We start from the raw sequence: 17681 nt of genomic DNA on the forward strand, positions 1-17681 counted from the left end.
GTCCTTAGGTTAGTTAGGTTTAAGTAGTTCTAAGTTCTAGGGGACTTATGACCTAAGATGTTGAGTCCCATAGTGCTCAGAGCCATTTGAACCATTTTTTTTAGATCGGGGAAATCTGGCGATATTGCTGATCATGGCTATGAGCGAGGGCCTTGGGGTGGCAGCAGTGTTTGAATCCGTGTTGTCATGTTGAAGTATATACATAGTTTCATGCGTCACCTTTTTCTATTGAGTACGTATCGTTTTCAGGTTGTGCTGTGATTAGAACAACAGTAGTGGATTGGTGGACTGTGAATAAGGCAAAAAATGAACTGCCGCCTTGCTGTATGTGGAGCAGACAACAGACATTGTATGCTGCTTTGCTGTGCCTAACGTGACGTGCATGCCGAACTCTGTAATGACGCAGTAAGTCCTACAACGACAATACACATGGCGATGTTCTTATTATGTATGTTGTGTTCCATTCTGTACGTCAAGTGGTGTGCTTCAATTATGTGTACATGTGCAGTTCATTGAACTGTATGATTTCCAGGAGTGTAGCTCAGGCGTGGATGACGACGGATAGCACGATCACAGACCATTAGATCCTGTCGTTCCTCACTCCATATATGGATAAACATCTTTCTGTTTAGATATGCGTTTCAGATTACTTATATTACACCAGATATTGATTAGGGAGCCCATTTGAAATTCAGATACACTGACGGAAAAAAAATGTCACAGCACCAATAAGGAGTTGTGCGACGTACACGAAAGTTGGTAGGCGTGTTTCTGTATCTCAATGATGATGCCTATTCAAATTTCGCTCCAGTCGCTCAATAGTGGCGTTAGTAGCGTCATTATGAGGATACAAATCAAGTTTGCTTTAGGTACACGCTGTAACGGTCGTGAGCGTAAGTTAACATCGAAATTGGACGTATTAAGTTGATGTTACTCACGAATGCCCTAAAGGCGACAAAGATGCCTTTATCAACACCTCCTTGAGTTTGAACGACGTCGTGTAATAGGGCTACGAGAAGCTGGATGTCTCCCCTGCGATACTGCAGATGGGCTTTGCAGGAATGTTGCCATTGTACACGATCACTGGCAGCGGAAGACCACGTGGCACTACCGACAGGGAAGGCCATCGTGTTCGGTGTATGGCTTTGGCGCATCACACTCCATCTGCAGCTCAACCTGAGCAGTGATTGGTACCGCAGTGACACAACAAACTGCTACAAATCGGTTAGTTCATGAACAGCTACGAGCCAGACGTCCTGTAGCATGCGTTCCACTGACTTCAAACCACCGCTATCTGCGACTTCACTGGTGTCAAGCGAGAGCTCATTTGAGAGCAGGGTGGGGATCTGTTGTGTTCTCTGATTAAAGCTAGATCTGCACCGTGCCGGAGACGGTCCTGTGTAGAGTAGAAGGAGGCCAGTTGAGGGCTTGCTTCCAAGCTGTCTGCGTGCTAGACACACTGGAGCTACACATGGAGTTACGGTCTCGGGTGCGATTTCGTATGATAGCAGGAGCACTCTCTTGCTTATCCCACGCACCATGATTGCAAATTTGTACGTCAATCTGGTGATTCGACCTGTCTTTCTGCCATTCGTGAACAACATTCCAGAGGGTGTTTTCCAACAGGATAACACTCGCCCACACGCCGCTGTTGTAACCCAACGTGCTCTATAGAGTGTCGACATGTTGCCTTGGCTTGCTCGATCACCAGATCTGTCTCCAATGGAACACGTATGGGACTCACGGGTGACAGCTCCAGCATTATACCAGACAGTATTAACTGTCCGTCTACTGACAAACCAAGCGCAACAGACATGGAACTCCATCCCACAACGTTTGCATGAGTGCGTTCAAAAATTCTGATTCTCACACCAGTTATTAACGTACCAGCATTTCACTTTTGCAATGGATTATCCCGGTCTTACATTAACTTCTGATTTTGGAATGTTAATCACTTAAATAATTTACCTATCCAAATGTATTCCCGAAATTCATTGCTCCATATTAATTATTTTTTGGTGCTGCTATTTTTTTCCTTGAGCGTATTTGCTGCGACATCCCACTCAGCTGCTGCAGATGAGGAGAGACCAACAACTGGTCTTAGACGCCACTAAGCGCTCGCCGGTTCGTCCCTAGCGAAAGGGTGCATATGGTAATCGTTCCAGTTTACTGAAGCTTTCATTAGCACCTACATAAAGGAGGTGAGCTTTCATTAAAAACACGCTGTGAGACGTGCAGAGGACGGACCAGTATGTTTATTGCTCAGGAGTAGCCAACCCTGTCCTTGATTTGTGCAGTAATGAAGAGCACAACTGTATTTTATATTGTAGGTTATCTCGAGAAAATAGGACGATCAGCAGAGAACATTGCACAACAACGACCAACCGAATGTTGCAGAGCGTTTGTTAAGACACTGATTTCATATTCGGGAGGATGGCGTTTCTCCGTACAGGACTCCCGCGGTTTTCCTCAGTCATTTGAGGCGAATTCTGGGATGGTTCCTTCCTCAAGCCCACAGCCGGCCAACTGTCTCACCTTCCTAAAACCATACTTAAAACTTGTATGCTTAGGTATTTCTCTCAGCTATTTGTTTTAACTGTAAGACCATCTCTTGATGAATAAAGAAATAAAATATGGACAGCTATTTCTCCATTTCAACATCTGAATTATTATTGTTGTTGAAGCTTGGTCCACACATAGAGAATAACTGACACGATTACTATTACGCGTTAAAAAAAACATATATTGAGTATGTAGAGAAGAGGACATTTATTTACGAGTAAAAGAGTAGACCACAATCACGTAGATGTACAGTTATTCTGTGAATTTATCTCGGATTGAAGTAAACAGTGCCGGCCTTTGTGGCCGAGCGGTTCTAGGCTCCTCAGTCTGGAACCGCGCGACCGCTACGGTCGCAGGTTCGAATCCTGCCTCGGACATAGATGTGTGTGATGTCCTTAGATTAGTTAGGTTTCAGTAGCTCTAAGTTCTAGGCGACTGATGACCTCAGATGCTAAGTCCCATAGTGCTCAAAGCCATTTGAACCATTTTGAAGTAGCCAGTAATAATAATTTCACTGGTTCAATGGCCGATTGATGGCCTTTCAGCTGGACGCCACTTCGGCTATCTGCGAGTCCCTAACCTACCCTAGCTGCCCAACAGGCGAAAGGGGACCTACAGGTCAACGTGGAATCCGAACCACGTGCCATTCCTGGTGACTCCTCAAGAAGTTGAGAGGTGATGGTTTGATTAAAAGCGGACTGAAAATTTCCATGGTCTGACCGGAATTTGATCCTGCGACCTTCCGGGTTCCAGGCACGCGTTTTACCGCTAGACAAGGAAATAGCACTAACAGGTAAGATTTTTTGGCTGATGATAAAAAATTAGAAAGCTTTCTCTCAATGCTACCCACACCACTTAGTTAACGCTGAAATTCAGTCCGACGGCTGTGTATGTGACAACGTACTAAGTGAGTAACCTACCCAGTGGCTCGTGCAGTGCCGTGTAGTGGTGCACAGTTCCAAAGCACAATCGGTCAGCCTGTTCTTGATACCCGACAGCACCTATTCACCTGACTTCTCTTGTTTTTTCATGTCCCCTCCCAGACCAGCGCCAGATGAATACATGGTGTATTTTCCTGTTGTTCCAGGCGCCACACTGTAACTGTTGGGGATCCTCCCTGGACTCTACATCTGCTGCTGCGAGGTAAGTCGCCTGCAGCTGCAGACGATGCAGAATCTGACTCCCCGCGGCCTCCGAGTGTCTCTGTCTCCTCGTCAGAGTCGTACAGGGAGCAAAATGTCGCAGCCGCCATTGCAATGAAAGACAAGCTATTTCTCATGTATTGTGCAAAAACATTTTTTATTTCTAGTCACTTTTACAAAATACCTATAGCTGCCAAGTGAATCTCTGTATTCTGATACTAGTTCCATCAACAAGTACATCATCAGGTCAAAAAACATCAGCTTAGCTCATGAGTGTATAGTGAATTACGATTTCAGTATCTACCATCTACAAATATATAAGGTCAAACTTGCTCATAAACCTCTATTCACCTGAAGACACGATGACCTATGACAGTCTTGTAGATGCAAGCCGATAGCACAAAAAAAAGATTCGCTGAGCAACTACCTGTGTGTTTTTCAACACGACGAACATAAAATATGTTACGGCCGTGGAGCACCCACATTCGTCAATAATTATTCATATTTGTTGAATTATTAGCTCCGTCTATTCTCTCTTTCAGTCTGGCACACACACGCACACGCACAAATACGCACGCACACACACACACACACACACACACACACACACACACACACACACATACTCTCTCTCTCTCTCTCTCTCTCTCACACACACACACACACACATACTCTCTCTCTCTCTCTCTCTCACACACACACACACACACATTCTCGCGCACACGCGCACCCTCGCAACGAGATAGCATTTTATATTATGTGTTGCAATTGCTATTCGTCAAAATTTTGTAGATGTTCTGAATTGAGGTCATTTGTAGTTGGCAGATGTGTTTGTAGGCAACCGTTTTAAGGAACTGTCTTGGTGTCTTGTAATTGTAGCCAATACATATCTTCTTCTATATCTCAAAATCCAGATTGCTGTGTGTCTGTGAAGAGATTTGAAAGAAGATATTTCCATCATTTATTATGTACGTAGTGGATTTAGATTAGGTGCCACTGTTACTAATCTTCTCAATAAATCAAATATGTAAATGTATAAATATATTTCTCACCATCAGTAGCTTCTCACAATAGTCAATAATAAAGTGTTCAGCTAGCAAAAATCACCCACGATAGGTTCTGGGGACAATGATTCTACGTCAGCTGTTCAGACTTTCTAGAAAACCTTTCAGAAGATCTCTGAGCCGTACCTTTGCTGAGGAGATATATCTGTGTGAATACATGCAAAAAGTTTTAGTTATCAAACTGTAGGAATTTTTGATTCACATGACGATGTTTCCTTTGTTGCGTTATAATGTTACAAACGATACCCCCGCATTGGCCTGGGGAAGTATTATGTCTATAAGGACTGCCTTTTGTTATTTACGATCATTCGTTAGTAGAGCCACAGAAGACGGTATATTGATGGTGTCCCTATCCAGTTAGTGATTCTTCTCCACAAGATTTTTTTTTCATAATAGCTAAGTGTTTTATTCTTCGGTTCGGAATGGCATATAGTCTATCGCCAGAATTGCATTAATTCTGTTTATAATAGCTTACTCAGTTTGAAAATTAAATGGAGGAAAAAGTGACTTTCAAAGGCTACCTTTAAAGATCTTTACGAGAACATTTAAACACAAATAAGTGTTTTGTACAAATCTTTTTATTGTTTCTCAAAACACTACATTTCAAAATTTATACAATTTTGCTCGAATTTGAAAAAAATCTATGAACATTTTTTTCACTCTTGTGTTGGAACATCGATAACATGATTTTAGAAGCATTTAACACATTCCTGAGGAGAAAGAAATTGCTGTGTTCGCATTTTTTTTGTTTCACATAAGAGAACGAGATCAGTCGGTAGGCGATATATCTGGTGAATACGCATAATGAGTCATTGAACGAATGTTTTTCCTCCGACATGTCATAATAAAGAATTAAGCTAAGTTTTCGGTTTTTTGTTGAATTGGCGGCCTGAGATGAACAAAATGTTGTATACCATTCCGCATTACGTTTTCCTCCACTTCCTACGGCAACAGTCGCGACATATCCTGTCTTACAAGTTATGTGTAACTGAACCACTTTGGTTGTTCTAAGATTAACCGAAAACAACAAAACAGTTTCTTGCTCACAACAAATGTATACAACTTAGCATTCTAGTGCAATGGTATTTTCAGATTTAGCGTTTCTTCGGTCGAAGCTTCTGAAGATTTTCTTCACTGACACGAGCCTCTTGTTGAGTTTTGGCGAAATTGTAGAGGGCCCAACAGGAAGAAGTCACTTTCGCAACTAAATATTCAGGAAAAACCGAATCTTCAGTATGCCTAAGAAGGCTTCCGTGCCACAGTAAGGAACTCGCAGGTTCACTTCAATTTTCCTGCGCAGAGCATTGATGTCTTTTGGAACGACAACCGATTTTGGTAGACCTTCACCGAATTCTACTCTAACGGAATGATCAGCAAGACAGAAATTCTGCAAATTGTAAAAAGTCTTTCTGCAGATGGCTGATTATATAAAGGTGTAAGTACTTATTCGAGGCGTTGTTGTTGAATGAGTCATTTACAGAAGTCCTTAAAACTCAACCAAGAATGCCTTCAGGTGGAAATTCCATTTTATGACAACACTGTTTCCGTGAAGACTTGCTGTGCACAGTCAGTCAATGTCTGAGCTGCGATTGTCCTAACAGTAACTAACGACGGAGTTTAAAAATTAGTAATGTTTGGTAAGAAATAGATGGCGGCCCTGGGACGCAGTGAACTTGTCCTCCTAAAATTCCTTCCTCAAACGTATAATTTCTTGCTCGCATGCCCATTTCGAGTTGTAGGAGTTGTAAAAGTTTTGGCACAAACTCGTGTTGCACACAATATCATCAGCTTTACATGTGTTTCAGAATACCACGACTGCCTCACCAGCACACATTAATACTAACAGGCGTAGCACATAACTCCTCAAACTAAATCAAACATTTGCCCGGCATTTGTTTCTAATCGAGTAATCCTGGGCATGCACGTGTGTAGAGTATACAGTTCAGTTCATAGGAGCCGTAATGGTTGGTGGGCACTTTTATTGTCTATGCTCGGGGTTAACTATGTAAAACAGAATGTTATCCTTTATAGCAATGTACACTTATGTTCAGAAAAAAACAGAACATCCTGAGCTACTAGAGATATGACGTTCATATTCGCAGGACGTGTTTATTAGTATGAACTCCAGAAATAATTAGCATTTCAGTCACCTCGGTTCAGAATGTGTCCTGTTGCGTAGTAGGCACAGGGTCCGCCATGGGCCCTGATAACTTGTTCGACGCGTGATGGCATCGACGCGCATAAGGCGAGAATGGCGTCCTGTGGTATAGCCATCCATGCTGCACTCACCCGGTTCCAAAGTTCCTCTGTGGTGGTTGGCATTGGGTCACAACGCCGTACCCGTCGTTTCAACATATCCCACACATTTTCGATTGGAGACAAGTGTGGTGATCTAGCGGGCCAGGGCAAAAGGCTAACTTCCTGTGGCACCAAGAAGACACATGTTCGTGCAGCGACATGTGATCGTGTGTTGTCTTGCTGAAAAATGGCATCTGGGGTGTTGTGCAGAAAGCATATAGCTATGGGTCGCAGGATGTCATTCACTTAGATCACACTGGTCACAGTGCCTTGGACGCACCACACCTGCGATTTGCGGCTGTACCCAACAGCAAACCAAGCCATAAGGGCCTGAGTTGGCGCTGTATGTCTTGTGAGAATGCAGTCACTTTAATGCCGCTCCCCCTGTCTGCGGCGTACCAAAATGCAGCCATCATTTTCAAACAAACGGAACCGGGATTCGTTAGAAAACAGTATCCGATGCCATTCATGTCCCCAGTGACATCGTTCCATACACCATGGCAGTCTAGCACGCTTCTGTACATTCCTCAATGGCAGGCGGAGAAGACGACGCACACGTGACCCATGCCGTAATCAACGACGACGGACTGCCAACCCTGATAGTGTATGATGTCTTACACTGTTCCACTAGACACCGAGCGAGGTGGCGCAGTGGTTAGCACACTGGACTCGCATTCGGGAGGACGACGGTTCAATCCCGTCTCCGGCCATCCTGATTTAGGTTTTCCGTGATTTCCCTAAATCGCTACAGGCAAATGCCGGGATGGTTCCGTTAAAAAAGGGCACGGCCGATTTCCTTCCCCATCCTTTCCTCACCCAAGCTTGCGCTCCGTCTCTAATGACCTCGTTGTCGACGGGACGTTAAACACCAATCTCCTCCTCCTCCTCCTCCTCCTCCTCCTGTTCCACTAGAGCCGAGGAGGACGCAGCTCTGTCCTGCAATGCCATTCAGATGAAGTGTCGATCTCCTCGGGGGGTGGTTGGGTGGTCTGACCTGACCCATCTCGTCGTGTCCTACGGCCTTCCGGGGACCATTCTGCAAACACCCGTTGTCCTGCCGAAACACTTCGTCCCACACGAGTAGCAGTTTCCCAGACGGATGCGTCACATTCTCACGTGCTAATAATGCGCTCTTTTTCAAACTCGCTGATTTGACGGTACGGTTCGTGTATACGTCTGAGAGGCCTCCTGGACGTCTGATCAAGTCACGATGATACATTACCATCGGGTTTATAGTGACAACGAGAGCCGCAGGCATATTATACCAGTAGGTAGTGTTGCTCCGCTATATCGATGTTGACTTCGAACCCGAGGGGCCCACATGGTTCAAATGCTAACCATTTCTGCAGAACAGACAAACGTACACATCCCGTAAATATGAACGCCAAATCTCTATTCGTTCAGGATGTCCTGTTCTTTTTTTTTTTCAGGTCATGAGTGTGTATTCTGTGAATTAAAATCATAAGGCCCATCATTTATTTCTCTCTTACTGTGCGAATATACAGTACGGGCCATTAAAATTACTGCACCACGAAGATGATTTGCTACAAACGCGAAATTTAACCAGCAGGAAGAAGATGCTGTGATGTGAAAATGATTAGCTTTTCAGAGCATTCACGCAAGGTTGGCGCCGGTGGCGACACCTACATCGTGCTGACATGAAGAAAGTTTCCAACCGATTTGTCATACACAAACAGCAGTTGACCGGCGTTGCCTGGTGAAACGTTGTTGTGATGCCTCGTGTAAGGAGGAGAAATGCGTACCATCACGTTTCCGACTTTGATAAATGTCGGATTGTAGCCTATCGCGACTGCGGTTTATCGTACGCGACATTGCTACTCGCGTTGGTCGAGATCCAATGACTGTTAGCAGAATATGGAATCGGTGGGTTCAGGAGGGTAATACGGAACGCCGTGCTGGATTCCAACAGCCTCGTGTCACTAGCAGTCGAGATGACAGGCATCTTATCCGCATGGCTGTAACGGATCGTGCAGCCACGTCTCGATCCCTGAGTCAACAGATGGGCACGTTTGCAAGACAACAATTATCTGCATGAACAGTTCGACGACGTTTGCAGCAGCATGGAGTATCAGCTCGGAGACCATGGCTGCGGTTACCCTTGACGCTGCATCACAGACAGGAGCGCCTGCGATGGTGTACTCAACGACGAACCTGAGTGCACGAATGAGAAAACGTCATTTTTTCTGATGAATCCACGTTCTGTTTACAGTATCATGATGGTCGCATCCGTGTTTGGCGACATCACAGTGAACGCACATTGGATGCGCGTATTCGCCATCGCCATACTGGCGTATCACCCGGCGTGATGGTATGGGGTGCCATTGGTTACACATCTCGGTCACCTCTTGTTCGGATTGACGGCACTTTGAACAGTGGACGTTACATTTCAGATGTGTTACGACCCGTGGCTCTACGCTTCATTCGATCCCTCCGAAACCCTACATTTCAGCAGGATAATGCACGACCGCGTGTTGCAGGTCCTGTACGGGCCTTTCTGGATACAGAAAATGTTCGACTGCTGCCCTGGCCAGCACATTCTCCAGATCTCTCACCAATTGAAAACGTCTGGTCAATGGTTGTCGAACAACTGGCTCTTCACAATACGCCAGTCATTACTCTTGATGAACTGTGGTGCCGTGTTGAAGCTGCATGGGCAGCTGTACTTGTACACGCCATCCAAGCTCTGTTTGACTCAATGTTCATGCGTATCAAGGCCGTTATTACGGCCAGAGGTGGTTGTTCTGGGTACTGATTTCTCAGGATCTGTGCACCCAAATTGCGTGAAAATGTAATCACATGTCAGTTTTCGTATAATATATTTGTCCAATGAATACCCGTTTATCATCTGCATTTCTTCTTGGTGTAGCAATTTTAATGGCCAGTAGTGTAGTGGGCCGGATATTCGCTAATTTTGGTATGAAGCACCCACCTTCACATGCTTTGTAGTGACTTGCGGAGTATCTAAAGTTGACGAGGTAAAACGTTATGACGGCTGACCACCACAATACTCAGTGACGCCTGGTACCGTTGTGGGCAAGTGACGCGGTAAGGAACGCACGTCTACACTGTGTAAGCGGAGCAATGACGAATAAAGAGCTGTTATAGCGACGATACGGGCCACCAACGGGAAGTTGCACTGACATAAGCGATTTTGACAAAGGTCAGATAGTTACCACTCAGCTCCTAACTCGCAAAAGACAAAGATGGTCCGCTGTTCGCGGGTCTGTCAAAGTGGTTAATATCATGAGTAACCGACGGGGTGCTGGACATCCACGCCTTATCACAGAATGTAGAGGTCGGGGGCTTGTTCTCTCTGTGCTCAGCTGGGCAGGCGGAAATATGTGAGACATCTGAAACAGGATAGGATGGTGGTGCACACCGTCTAGCGCACTTTGTTGAAGTGGGTACTGCTCAGCAGGCGATGCCTACATGTTTGCATGTTTACCCAACGACATCATCAGCTTCGATTTCAAAGAGCTTGGAACCATGAAGATTTCACCGTGGATCAATGGAAACTTGTCGTCTGGTCGAATGAATCTCGTTTTCTCTTATACTAGGTCGAAGGTCGTGTATGGATAAGCTGTTATGCAGGCGAAATATGCACTGCGCCACAGACGGAGACACGGGGTGAGTACTGTTTCGCTATGTTGAATGTTCACCTGGGCTTCCATGGGGCCTGTGGTAGTAATGGAAGGCACCACATGGACTACATGGACGTTATTATGGATCCTCTTCATCCCTTCATGTTTGATGATGGTGATGATGATGTTGATATTTCGGGTTGTGAGGAACTCAACTGCGCGATTATCAGCGCCCGTACAAATTCAAAAAATGGTTCAAATGGCTCTGAGCACTAAGGGACTCAACTTCTGAGGTCATCAGTCACCTAGAACTTAGAACTACTTATACCTAACTAACCTAAGGACACCACACACATCCATGCCCGACGCAGGATTCGAACCTGCGACCGTACCGGTCACGCGGTTCCAGACTGTAACGCCTAGAACCGCTCGGACACTCCGGCCGGCCGTACAAATTCCCAACTTTTACTCAGTCCAGTCTCATCACATTCATGAATGATGATGAAACGATGAGGACAACACAAACACCCAGTCATCTCGAGGCAGGTGAAAATCCCTGACCCCGCAGGGAATCGGACCCGGGACCCCGTGCTCGGTAAGCGAAAACGCGACCGCGAAACCATGAGCTGCGGACCCCTTCATGTTTGATGTCTTCCCCGGCGCCGATGGCAAGTTCCAACAGCATAAATGGACGTCTCAGATGCCATAATCGTGCTAAAGTTGTTCAAACAGCATCATAGTGAACTGATGTTAGTGTCTTAGGCACCAAATTCGTCTCATCTGAACCCAGTGAAACATATCTGCTGTTGGCGAGCGCCTTCTCCAAGGCCACTGACCATTGGCCCATCATATGTGGCAATTGCAAATCTATGCCGTGTAGAATCGCTGCTGTATTGTTTTCTATAGATGGACCAACACTCTATTAAGCAGGTAAAGGTAATGAAACTTCTTAGTGAATTAAAACTGCGCCAGAAGGATATGTGCTTCCCTGTGCCGGCATGTGCCCACGAAAGCCAAAGGCCCCTGGTTCGAGTCCCATTCTGGTACACAGTTTCAATCTGCCGGAAAGTTTCATATGTCACTCTGCCGCAGAGTGAAAAACCCAATCACGTGGCTATAATGCTTTGCTTCATCAGCGTATTAGGTAGGCACCTAGAAAATCGTAGTTCCTATCCTCTCATTTTTACACATTACATTCGTGACTGTCATAAAAAATACACCTCTAATATTTACGCACAGATGGCATAATGATCTGCAGAAAAAAAGTTCTCAGGTCAAGTAACGTAAAGTGCCAGAAACTGGGGAACTGGTTAATTGTGATGTAAAGTGTGAACGTTCCTGCATCGTGCTTAGTTTTCTGGCGCCACCCAGACGTCCCCCCAGTATAACAGACCTCACACAGTACTGACGTGTGGCACTGTGCAGCTCTTCGTTTTGCGGGTGGCGCCGGCTGGGACGCACAGGTTCCACGTGCCGAGCGGGACGGGCACGTGTCGGGGCACCATCGGCGCCCTGAAGACGCGCCGCGGCGCGCCGGTCGGTGCTGGCACAGAGCCACTCCCGCGTCGTTAGCGGGGGATTCCCCGGAGAGCGCCAGCGCCGTCCAATCAGGGCCCCAGCGTCCCAGATGGCCATCCAATCAGCGCCACCGGCAGCTGGCGGCGGCGGATCCTGTGGGGACTGCCTGGTGTCGTGTGACACGCTGTGTAGTGCTGTGACCGCCTCTGGAGGCCTTGGGCTAATCTTGTCTAATCACTGAAGGGTCCTCTTTCGTCCGCCACAAAGATTGAGTTCATGTTCACATTCTCTCTCTGTCTGTCTGCCTCTCTCTCTCTCCCTCTCTCTCTCTCTCTCACACACACACACACACACACACTTTTATCAAAAGTATCCGGACACCATACGTATTGTGGAACTGACCATCACGAGAGGCGGACCAGCTACTATAAAAGGAGGCAGGCAGAGCTGTGGCGTCAGTAGAGGAGCAGTAAGACCAGAATGGGTCCGGCAGGACAGATCAGAGCTCTCAAGGGTGGAACAGTCGTTGGATTCACCTAATAAAACAGAAGTCAACTTATTCCACCCTACGCAACAGAATGGCAAACAGAGAATTAAGTGTAATCTTCCGCAACAAAAGTTATGATGTTCTGAACACCCCAAATATTTGGGTGAGATTACCGATAGATCCCTAGCATTTAGTGTAATATCTTCTTCGCCACTGTAGAGTCTTGTACCGAAAAGAAACAAAGGAGAGGATGTTGATATGTGGCTGGTATCCTCTTTGTGAACACAAATGCACACATGAATTAATACAGTTTTTTATTTACAAGAACACGAAGTTGTAACTTAACGTGAATAGAGTCCATGTGTTGTGGTGCAAGGCCATCAGTAATAGCCCCCTTACAGACAATATCGGTAATCTTTCTATTACAAACTTTAGTCTCACTGCTGGGAAAGTGCAAGTCTTTAATCTGGTCGCTATGTACTTTCATAGCCTGTGGCCTCCTCTATGACTGGACTGACAGATGTCAAACTGGAGTGAAAGTTCTTGAGAATCAGTGAGGCCCTCCGGTCAGTGGCAGTGGCCGAAATATATGTGGTAGAGAGAGCGTTGGCGGTGTGGTGCTTGTCGGTGTGTCTCTGGCCTCTCTTGTGATAGGCGCAATTGATCCAGTCCCTACTATCGATCTTCGCGCTACATCTTTGCCGACCGGTGTGCTGGCGACAGCTTACGCCAGCACATTTAGAAAACATTGTACTGAAAAAACTGTACTAACAGGACAGAAGCCAAAACAGAGAAATAACTGACTGATGCTAGCTAGGGATCTAATGCAAAAAACCCAAAGAACAACAGCGAAAGCATTTGTGTACCCTGTCGCCGAATACTGTTCTTCTGTTTGGAGTAGAAGTAGCCACACTAACAAAATGGTTATGCATCTAAATGATGCAATGAGGATCGTGACAGAAACTCTTAGATCCGCACCGGCGCTGTGGCTGTCACTACTCGCCAGTATTGACTCTCCAAATCTCTGACGACAGCGAGAGCAACATACTGATGGTTGAAACTCGAAAGATCAAGAGACTTCCCTATGCATGAAACACTGAACAACTTACCATGCACTCAGTTAAAATCTAGAGAACCAGTCTGGGTAAACACTAGCCAGTCCACCCTAGAAAGGTATAATCTAAGAGATGAATAGAGAAATGAGCGTACGTCATTCCACGGTCATAAGAAGTTAGGAAAAAAGAGATCCTACCGTGCAACTCCCTGGTGCGATTCAACCAAGAAAAACGTGGAGCTCCTTCAGCTGTATGAGATCTGGCCACGCAGCGACTAAAGCAACGGTACACATTTGAGGAATTACCGATGATGACCAATGGGACTGCGGAACATCGAAACAAACACTGGAGTACATTTTGGACGACTCCAAAATGAAAATTCATGGATTACTGGAAAGACTTCGTGGATGCAACACCTGCAGCCGTTAACTGGTCGGAGTCTTTGGATATCCATCTTTGATGAAAAATGGATCCCTCAACTTCTTTTGTCTACTACCGGTTCTCCAGCTTTCTTTAGTACTTATACATACATGTATGGGGGAAGTCCGTGTAATTTGGACCACATACAGTTCATCATCGATCAGTCCTGACTGAGAGAACCCTAGCCTACAAATATATTTCCGTGGGTAAGTTTCACTAAGAGACATCAGTTCATGAATATAAATTTCATTACTTTATGAAACTATTATAGTGACGATAACAAATAGTTGAAATTCAGTATCGTGTAATTTGGACTTCATCCATGTAATCTGTACCATATATTCATGTAAACTGAACTACACGACACTAACCAGTCCATACATAATATTACTGAGAAGCCAACTAGAAAATACAAGCCCATATCAGATGACTATTGCGAATACCGAGCACAAAAATAGAAACTGTCATTTGTATTCGTGAAACGATCCTTTGGATTAATCACACTCAATCCAGTCCTCCTAAAACGATCCCCCACATACAAGAGTCTCATGGACATCTGAAGACCCTGAAATTTCAATCATCGTTTTTCGTTTCTGCAAAAAGCCGTAGCTTATTTGGGTTACACCTTGTCGATTACGTCATTAGTATACCACCGTTGTCTTGTGAGGAGTTCCCGTTGGAATCATTCCGCATGCTGTACCACGATTAAGTCGCTTCCTTCTTTAACCATGTGTACTGGTTGATGGAAGAGGACTGATTTTGTTTGCTGGAACATAGCCATGAAATGCATCCGACGTGTCTGGGGAGTCTGAGGATTTATGCAGTGAGTGTGTGGTTGAATGAGAACGTGTGGACGCTTCATTCTTATCCCTTTGAGGTTCAGCCTGGTCGGTGACAAATGTGTCTATCCACTTACCATAATCCACTTACTCGGAAACCATTGAGTGCTGTTTCTGTAGTCGCTGCCATTGGGAACCAATGCTATTCCCACTAGGGACGCTATGTGCTCTGTTGTCAGTCGTCTCACAGGATTCTCCCTTAATTTTATTGCGATTGCTGACTCAAAGTATGCATTAAACAGTTTGAACAAAGCCACGTCCAAAGGCTGCATGGGATGGCAGCAGTAACGTGATTATCCCATTTTTTCGAGCAATTTCTGTAGCGGCTACGCTTGGGATGTGGCTACTGTGTCCATAAAGTATGAAGAACACTTTTATTTATGGAGAAAGCTTGACTGCAGACACAAAGAATTCCGTCCACCGGCAGAAAACTTCCGCATTCATCCATCCCTTTTCTTGGCAACAAAATATTACCCCAGGAGGTGCTCCAAATGAAAGAGATTCCTTCATTCCCTTCCTAGGATAGATGAGCGTCAGTGACACGTAGACTCCTGACTCACTAACAGTGTGGAAACCTCTCACATTTTGCCCTAGTTCACAACTTGTGATAGCTCCTACTTGATGTTTTCCTCTCTTAATAAGCACTTTTCCAGGAGGTTGCACAACTGTGCGCGAAGTTTCGTCCATGTTGAATATTCTTGTGGCGATGATTTATTGTTCATCCGCAAGCTTCTCCAACAGATCAAAAAACTTATGGACTAGTACCTTGTTGAGGCCGGATGCCCTAGCTTGGAATGTTAATTCCGGTTGTTGGAAGCTCAGTTCGTGGTGCCGCCTCATAAAACTGTCATACCATTCCTTATCAGCCTACCTTTGGTCCCTGTTGACGCGTGTATTGAATGTATTTGCCTCTGCTATTCATCACACAATTCCAGGTCACAATGAAAACAACGAAAAACCATACTTTAAAAGGTAAACAAGACAGCAGTTTCAATGAAGAATATTGATTGTGGGAAGCTTAATTAAGCTTTGCATTAATTTAATTCCATTAGTTGCATTTTTTATTGTTTAGAAAGGTAATTGAAATTAGACACCCATAAAATATGCTTTCCAAGTGTAGCAGATGCTCAACAAGGTCATTTCCGAATGAAAAAGGCAAATCCATTGGACGACCAATGCGAACATCAAATGCTGTGGTCCTTTTGCGGGAAAAGTATCTCTTTAAGTGTCGTCTTGGGAATATTCTGCTTCACTGCCGTTCGGTAGCACCATCCCCGTTGTTCACTGCTGTTAAGACGAATGCCAAGTCGTCATGTTTCCATTTATTATATTTTACTTTAGCTTTTCTGGCTTCGCTGGTGGTCATCTGGAAAACTAGATGTGTTGATAGACTGATGTGTAATTTGGACCAATGGACCAAACTACACACTTTAATGTGCTCCGGGACCGATGACTTCGGCCGTTTGATCCCATAGGAACTTACCAGAAAAATTAAAATTCAATGTGGTCCGACTTACACGAGACAGAACAGCCCGAACAATGTAGAAATAGCATCACGGCACCAAAACATATTTTAAATATAATAGTGAAATACACTCCTGGAAATTGAAATAAGAACACCGTGAATTCATTGTCCCAGGAAGGGGAAACTTTATTGACACATTCCTGGGGTCAGATACATCACATGATCACACTGACAGAACCACAGGCACATAGACACAGGCAACAGAGCATGCACAATGTCGGCACTAGTACAGTGTATATCCACCTTTCGCAGCAATGCAGGCTGCTATTCTCCCATGGAGACGATCATAGAGATGCTGGATGTAGTCCTGTGGAACGGCTTGCCATGCCATTTCCACCTGGCGCCTCAGTTGGACCAGCGTTCGTGCTGGACGTGCAGACCGCGTGAGACGACGCTTCATCCAGTCCCAAACATGCTCAATGGGGGACAGATCCGGAGATCTTGCTGGCCAGGGTAGTTGACTTACACCTTCTAGAGCACGTTGGGTGGCACGGGATACATGCGGACGTGCATTGTCCTGTTGGAACAGCAAGTTCCCTTGCCGGTCTAGGAATGGTAGAACGATGGGTTCGATGACGGTTTGGATGTACCGTGCACTATTCAGTGTCCCCTCGACGATCACCAGTGGTGTACGGCCAGTGTAGGAGATCGCTCCCCACACCATGATGCCGGCTGTTCGCCCTGTGTGCCTCGGTCGTATGCAGTCCTGATTGTGGCGCTCACCTGCAAGGCGCCAAACACGCATACGACCATCATTGGCACCAAGTAAGAAGCGACTCTCATCGCTGAAGACGACACGTCTCCATTCGTTCCTCCATTCACGCCTGTCGCGTCACCACTGGAGGCGGGCTGCACGATGTTGGGGCGTGAGCGGAAGACGGCCTAACGGTGTGCGGGACCGTAGCCCAGCTTCATGGAGACGGTTGCGAATGGTCCTCGCCGATACCCCAGGAGCAACAGTGTCCCTAATTTGCTGGGAAGTGGCGGTGCGGTCCCCTACGGCACTGCGTAGGATCCTACGGTCTTGGCGTGCATCCGTGCGTCGCTGCGGTCCGGTCCCAGGTCGACGGGCACGTGCACCTTCCGCCGACCACTGGCGACAACATCGATGTACTGTGGAGACCTCACGCCCCACGTGTTGAGCAATTCGGCGGTACGTGCACCCGGCC

General features: G+C 45.8%; 1 long non-coding RNA gene across 1 annotated transcript in view; it reads left to right on the top strand.

Moving 5' to 3' along the window:
- The window catches only part of LOC126253396 (uncharacterized), a 962344-nt gene that overhangs the window by 503409 nt on the left and 441254 nt on the right, over positions 1-17681 (top strand). Inside the window, exon 3 of the long non-coding RNA XR_007545951.1 lies at positions 3650-3705. This is a non-coding gene — a long non-coding RNA (uncharacterized LOC126253396). The remainder of the gene's footprint in view (positions 1-3649; positions 3706-17681) is intronic.

Source organism: Schistocerca nitens, chromosome 4, assembly GCF_023898315.1.
Source record: "Schistocerca nitens isolate TAMUIC-IGC-003100 chromosome 4, iqSchNite1.1, whole genome shotgun sequence".
Lineage (NCBI taxonomy): Eukaryota > Metazoa > Arthropoda > Insecta > Orthoptera > Acrididae > Schistocerca > Schistocerca nitens.